At 38.5% G+C, this 6,213-nt stretch overlaps 1 non-coding gene across 1 annotated transcript; it reads right to left on the bottom strand.

Annotated features, from left to right (window-relative positions):
- Positions 1-691: 691 nt before the first annotated feature.
- LOC128775782 (small nucleolar RNA SNORA70) lies at positions 692-824 on the bottom strand. The gene has a single exon (XR_008420755.1). It is a non-coding gene; the product is annotated as a small nucleolar RNA SNORA70 (small nucleolar RNA).
- Positions 825-6,213: the final 5,389 nt, after the last annotated feature.

Raw genomic sequence — 6,213 nt, 5'->3', positions numbered from 1 at the left:
AGGAGGATCTACAGAAAATTGCATAAAATAAAATCCCATTTGTACATCAATGATTAAAGTCCTATGTGTGCATATGTACATATATCCATGTACACCAAATGTCTACATGAAAGTGCATGAGAGTGAGAAGCATGTGCAGGATTCGTGGTACATATTTAACATGAGCCGCTGAAGTGTGAGATGAGAGTTCTTGTGACTGAAAAGAAAAAAGGGGGAATTATGGGATAAAGATTTAAAATTGTACAAATATATTCTACTTTTTTTTTTTTTTTGACAGGAAGCAGGATTTATTGGTGGGCATGAATGGGGAAGGGCACTGCTGAGGTTCTCATGAGTGCAGAGCCCGCCATTTGTCCAAGGGGCCACAATTAGGGATGTATTTGACCCCACAGCCATCTGGGATGAGCCGCTTTTCAGCCACCATGTCTTCAAATTCGTCCGCGTTAAACTTAGTAAAGCCCCACTTCTTGGAAATGTGGATCTTCTGGCAGCCAGGGAACTTGAACTTGGCCCTAGTAGGGCCTCAGTCACATGCTCCTTGTTCTGCAAGTTGGTACGGATGGACATGATGACTTGGCCAATGTGGACCCTGGCCACTGTGCCCTGGGGCTTTCCAAAGGCACCCCACGTACCTGTCTGGAGCCTAGATTGGAGAAAGCATGAGGCCAACCCTCAATGTCCACTGGAACAAAACCGTCTCCAAGGTCCCTTAGAGCAACCTGTACAACCAACAGGCTGCATACACTACCAAGGAGGCTGCTGTTCGCAGCCATTGCACACTGGGCCCCATGGGGAAAGAGCACAGTCGGCTTAATTGGCTGTAGATATATTCTACTTTTAAAAAGCATGTATACTAGGGTATATTTATTGCAAATTAAGAATATTATTTGATGGGGATGGGGGAGCCTGCATGGCTCAGTTGGTTAAGCAACCAACTCTTTGATTTTAGCTCAGGTCACGACCTCACAGTTCGTGGGATGGAGCCCTGTGTCAGGCTCCGCACTGACAGCATGGGGCCTGCTTGGGATTCTCTCTCTCCCTCTCTCTCTGCCTTTTCTCTACTTGTACTCTCTCTCAAAATAAATAAGTAATCTTAATAAGTAAGTAAAAATTAAAAAAAATTTTTTAAAGAATACTCTTTGGTGGGATGATGGTCTTCAAATGATTTGTTTCAACAGAGAATTTTAAGGTCAGATATTTTTTAACTATGAAGAGCCCAGACCTATTCTTCAGGTTCCGTCCAGAGTAGAAATTTAAGCAACATCTGTTTTTAAGTCTCACCCAGATCCTCACTGTAGAATATCTGTCACTGACAAATTAACAATGAAAAGGTAATTAAAACAAATTTTTTTTACATTTATTTATTTTTGAGAGACAGAGAGAGAGACAGAGCACAAGCAGGGGAGGGGCAGAGAGAAAGGGAGACATAGAATCCAAAGTAGGCTCCAGGCTGTGAGCTGTTAGCACAGAGCCTGATGCGGAACTTGAACCCATGAACCACGAGATCATGACCTGAGCCAAAGTCAAACGCTTAACCAACTGAGCCACCCAGGTGCCCCTGAAAAGGTAATTTTAATGTATCTCTTTCTTATAAATTTATGGAGAGTTGGAATTTTCTTATATATTTTTAATCCTTCCAAAAAAACCAGCTGAGTTGTATGCAAATAAAGAGGCACTAAAGCATATTTAAACTGGACATATTTTCTCTATCACTTCTCTTTAATACTAAGACTCTTATTAAGTGCTTTAGGCAATAGCCACCATTAAGGCCAAATATAGTAATAGTAATGTCAACACTGCTACATAATGACCCTGTCTGAGAAGACACTTTGGAGTGCGAAATGTCTAATTACTCTAGCCCATTAGGCACAATTACTATATTCTTTCCCCTGCAATGTCCTATCACATTGTTTATAATTCGTCTGTAATTTCTAATTTTTTTAATGTTTATTTATTTTTGAAAGAGAGAGACAGAGCATGAGCGGGGGAGGGGCAGAGAGAGAGAAGGAGACACAGAATCCTTAGCAGGCTCCAGTCTCCGAGCTGTCAGCACAGAGTCTGATGAGGGGCTCGAACCCACGAACTGCAAGATCATGACCTGAGCTGAAGTCGTATGCTTAACCGACTGAGCCACCCAGGTGCCCCTGGTCTCTAATTTCTAGAGAAGGTAGATGTCCTGTTGTTAAGAAGAGGAAGAAAGATGTCATGAGAGATGTAAGAGCTGCTGAGTTCCTGCTCCATACAGTCACCTTGAGAAATTTCTATGTTTTATCTGAGCTACTCTGCCTAAGAACTCTCTGAGGAGAGAAAAAAGAGAAAACTCTCTTCTTTTCCTTAGATGAGGACCCTAGGATCATAGAATTTAAGAAAAATATTTAAGTTTATAGTGAGTGGCAAGGTTGGAATCTAATTTCAATACGTTCTTCATTTCTATTACCCACTGCTATCTCTACAACCAGAAAAGGTAAAATCTGAATTATGTAAGAATGTCAGCATATGTCTTAAAGTGAATTCTTCATTTGTTTCTTTGTTTGATTTGAGGGTGCATTTGTTTTAGCAATCATACCTCAGAGCATGCCTAAAAAGAACTAGAAATAGAATAGCACTCAAAGTTAGATGAAGGGATTTTTTAATTCTTTAGGAGAGGATCAGTGTGTTTGGTGGGATGAGATAGTTAGCAAGACTATAGAAGCAAGACTTTTTGTTCTTGTCACAATTTAAGTATGTTTTGAAAAAGGACATATTGCTACCAAGTTCAAGTCTTAGAAATACAACCAGAGTCATCAGTTCCAAGGAACTTCCATTTTATTTTTTTTTTAATTTTTTTTTAATGTTTATTTATTTTTCAGACAGAGAGAGACAGAACATGAACGGGGGAGGGGCAGAGAGAGAAGGAGACACAGAATCAGAAGCAGGCTCCAGGCTCTGGGCCATCAGCCCAGAGCCCGATGCGGGGCTCGAACTCACGGACCGCGAGATCGTGACCTGAGCTGAAGTCAGACGCTTAATCGACTGAGCCACTCAGGCGCCCCGAATCTTCCATTTTAGAAGGATGTCCAGGCAGTGCTCCCCCACCAATAACACCTTCTTGGCTTTTCACCTTGCCCCCATAGTGCTGGGAACACAAAAATATCAGTATCATATTCTACTTGCACAAAGCCTGTAGTGATTAATTAATGAGATCTCCATTTTTCCTTTAAAAATGAGTATTTAGATGCCAAGTCAGAATAAATTTGTGGGATCTCAGATATGACAAAGTTTTCAATAGCATTTATAAGGGAGAGAAAACAAAAGTAGGGTGTCTACCAGTCTTATGGCTGAAGTAAATGGCACAGAAAAAGCTGGAGAATGAATACACAAAAATTAATTCAGGATAACCATGGGCAATAAGATTTAAAATTATCTTGAAGGTAGGACAAAGAAAAGCCCTTTCTCTGTTAAACATGTGGATCATGGCTTAATGAATCAGAGCCACTAGTAATGATTTTTAAAAAGGTATTTACCACAGGGATTTAACTTCATGCCATTATAGGGGCTGAAGAAACATTCTTGGTTCAGCTATTTCTTCCACTTTTAGTGCTGATTTTGTAGTCACAGTGCAGAATGTCAAGAAGGAAATATAGATGAAACCAGGGAAAAAAGGAATCGTTGAAACCTGCAAGGAACACCCGTGTCCTGTATCTGTCTCTCCTCATCAACATCATGCAAGATATACAGGAAGAGTTGGCCTTTGCTATAGAATCATACCAGCACCTGACCAAGAATTAAAGGAAACTGAAAAAAGAAATCCATGGAAGCAGTAGAACACATGGGTCCAGCTGGTACCCATGTTAGCAAAGTGAACCACCAGAGATACTCAGGAACATGCACAAAGAGCAGTAAGACTTGGCCTACATTAAATTTTAGTGAGCAAGCATAACTACTGCTTCTTTCACTTCTGACTTCCAAATATTACACAGATTTTTCTTGTGACCAACTCTAATCAAAAACATACAAGGAAAGACATTCTTAGAAACATTGTTCAGCTTAACCAAGTTGTTACATTACAAAGTCACCACAGTCCATCCCTGGTCACCATGGTATCCATATACATTTCTTTAAGCCATACTCAAATTGCAAATAAAGACAGGAGCAAAGTCTTGCTCTGTCCACTGTGCTACTATCCCATGTACAACAAAAACCATACTAAACATCTCCCTAGAACAGGATTAAAAAAACAAACAAAAACTTACCCATCTTTGAGTGAGAATGATGTTTATTCATTTTTCTAGATGACTTATAGTCTACTTTTGAAATAATGTAAATTAAATGCTAAGAGAAAATGTAACTGTTATTAAGACATTTTATGTTAGATGGCAAAAAAATAGGGGGAGGTAAAAATTTTATTAATACTTATGTAAATGTGTTTATTTCAAAATATGGGAAAATGTAATACTCATAACTATTACAGATCTTATTTCGGCAATTTATCCTATGGTCCTAGTATTTATAATGACCTTCTTCAACTACCCATCCCATATACCCTTACCCTCAGCAAGCACCACAGCTGGATAAACTTTCTTGCCTGGAGTGGCAAGAAGCGTGACCGGAACCTTAATTCCTAAAGAGAGTGTGTTGTTAGTGGTTCTTTGTTTATTGGGTTGTTGTACATTAATCAAAGTACATGGAAATATTGAGAAATACCCTATGGGCATTTCAATGCTCTGGCATTTCAATTTCAGACATATTCGTCCTTCATCCCTGTATTAGTTATTCATTGCTGTTTGCTAAATTACCTCAAACTTGAGCAGCTTAAAATAATGAGCCTTTATTATCTCACATAGTTTCTGAGAGGTGGGAATCTACGAGAGGTTTAGCTAAATGATTCTCTGTCTCACGGCCACTCATGAAGTCTCAGTCACAATGACTGAGGCTTTTATCTGAGTGTTTCCCTGAGGGAGCCACCAAGAGAGGAAGGAAAGGCAAGCAATATGGGTGTCAAAATTGTTCTGTAACCTAATCAGGGAAGTAACATCTAACGCTTTCACTAAAGCCAGTCACAAAATCCAGCCCACATTCAAAGAGAGGAAATTACACAGGGTAGGAATATACAGAGGTGAGAATCATTGGATGGAATCTTACAGGCTTACCACAGCATAGCACAGAATTAGGTTGTCTGAAAAATATAATAGAAAACATATTTTTAATGCCAAATGGTACCTCTTTGCATTGTTATAATTGATAGCACAGTAGAACCTTGGATTGCAAGTAACTTGCTCTGCGAGTGTTCCTCAAGACGAACAAACATTTCTAATAAATTTTAACTTGAAAAATGAGTGATGCCTTGCAATACCAGCAGAACCTGATGCTGAACATCACATGTTCACAAGTGAGCCAATAGTTCTTCTCTCTCTTTCTCACTGCAGGATTGTGGGTGATCATCAACGCAATCCCTCAAAAGGAGGCAAAAGCAAGTGTCATTGGATAGGTTCCTTGTTAAAGTTTCACACACACACAAAAAAAAGACTCCACTGAGCCAATAGATAGCAGTGATTCTGTTAGTGATAGCAAAAGCCATCCTACACAATAACCCTCCTGTCTCTTGTCTCCCTCACACCAGCCAGGAAGGTTTTCAGAGGTAAATGCAAGTTAATTTGTTTTTTTCTTTATATTTTTATTTTTTCTTTGTTATTTTGTATTAAAGTATTATAATCATTTTTATATGAATATTTTTGGGTTGTGGAACAAATCATCTGAGTTTCCATTATTTCTTATGGGGAAATTCGCTTTGATATACAAGTTCTTTGGATTACAAGCATGTTTCCAGAACAAATTATGCTCACAAAGCATGGTATTACTGTAAAACAATTGAAATTAAAAGAATGTCATCTAATTAGAACCATCTTACTTATCTAATATCAGTTCATCTTCATGGTGTTCCCAAATCTGTGACTCCATTTAAAGATTGAATGGATTTTAAAAATGTGTTAAAACAATTAATGGAAAACATGGATTATGTGCCATTCCTTCTGCCTGTGGTTGTATGTAGAATTTTTAAATAGGGGTATTCTATATATATTTTATTTTATTAAATAAGTCAAACTCATCTTACCACTTTTCTTTAAAAAGACTGATAAATCTGAAAAAGGCATTGGACAACAACTAGTTCAACCTCTTGATTGTAGAAGTAAGGAACATCAAAAGTTACTCAAACTTTCATGGCTATTTGATGGG

This window comes from Panthera pardus, unplaced genomic scaffold, assembly GCF_024362965.1.
Source record: "Panthera pardus isolate Hobbes unplaced genomic scaffold, ASM2436296v1 HiC_scaffold_8, whole genome shotgun sequence".
Classification (NCBI taxonomy): Eukaryota; Metazoa; Chordata; class Mammalia; order Carnivora; family Felidae; genus Panthera; species Panthera pardus.
Note: the sequence above shows the minus strand (reverse complement) of the source record. Positions and strands in the feature narration are given on the sequence as shown.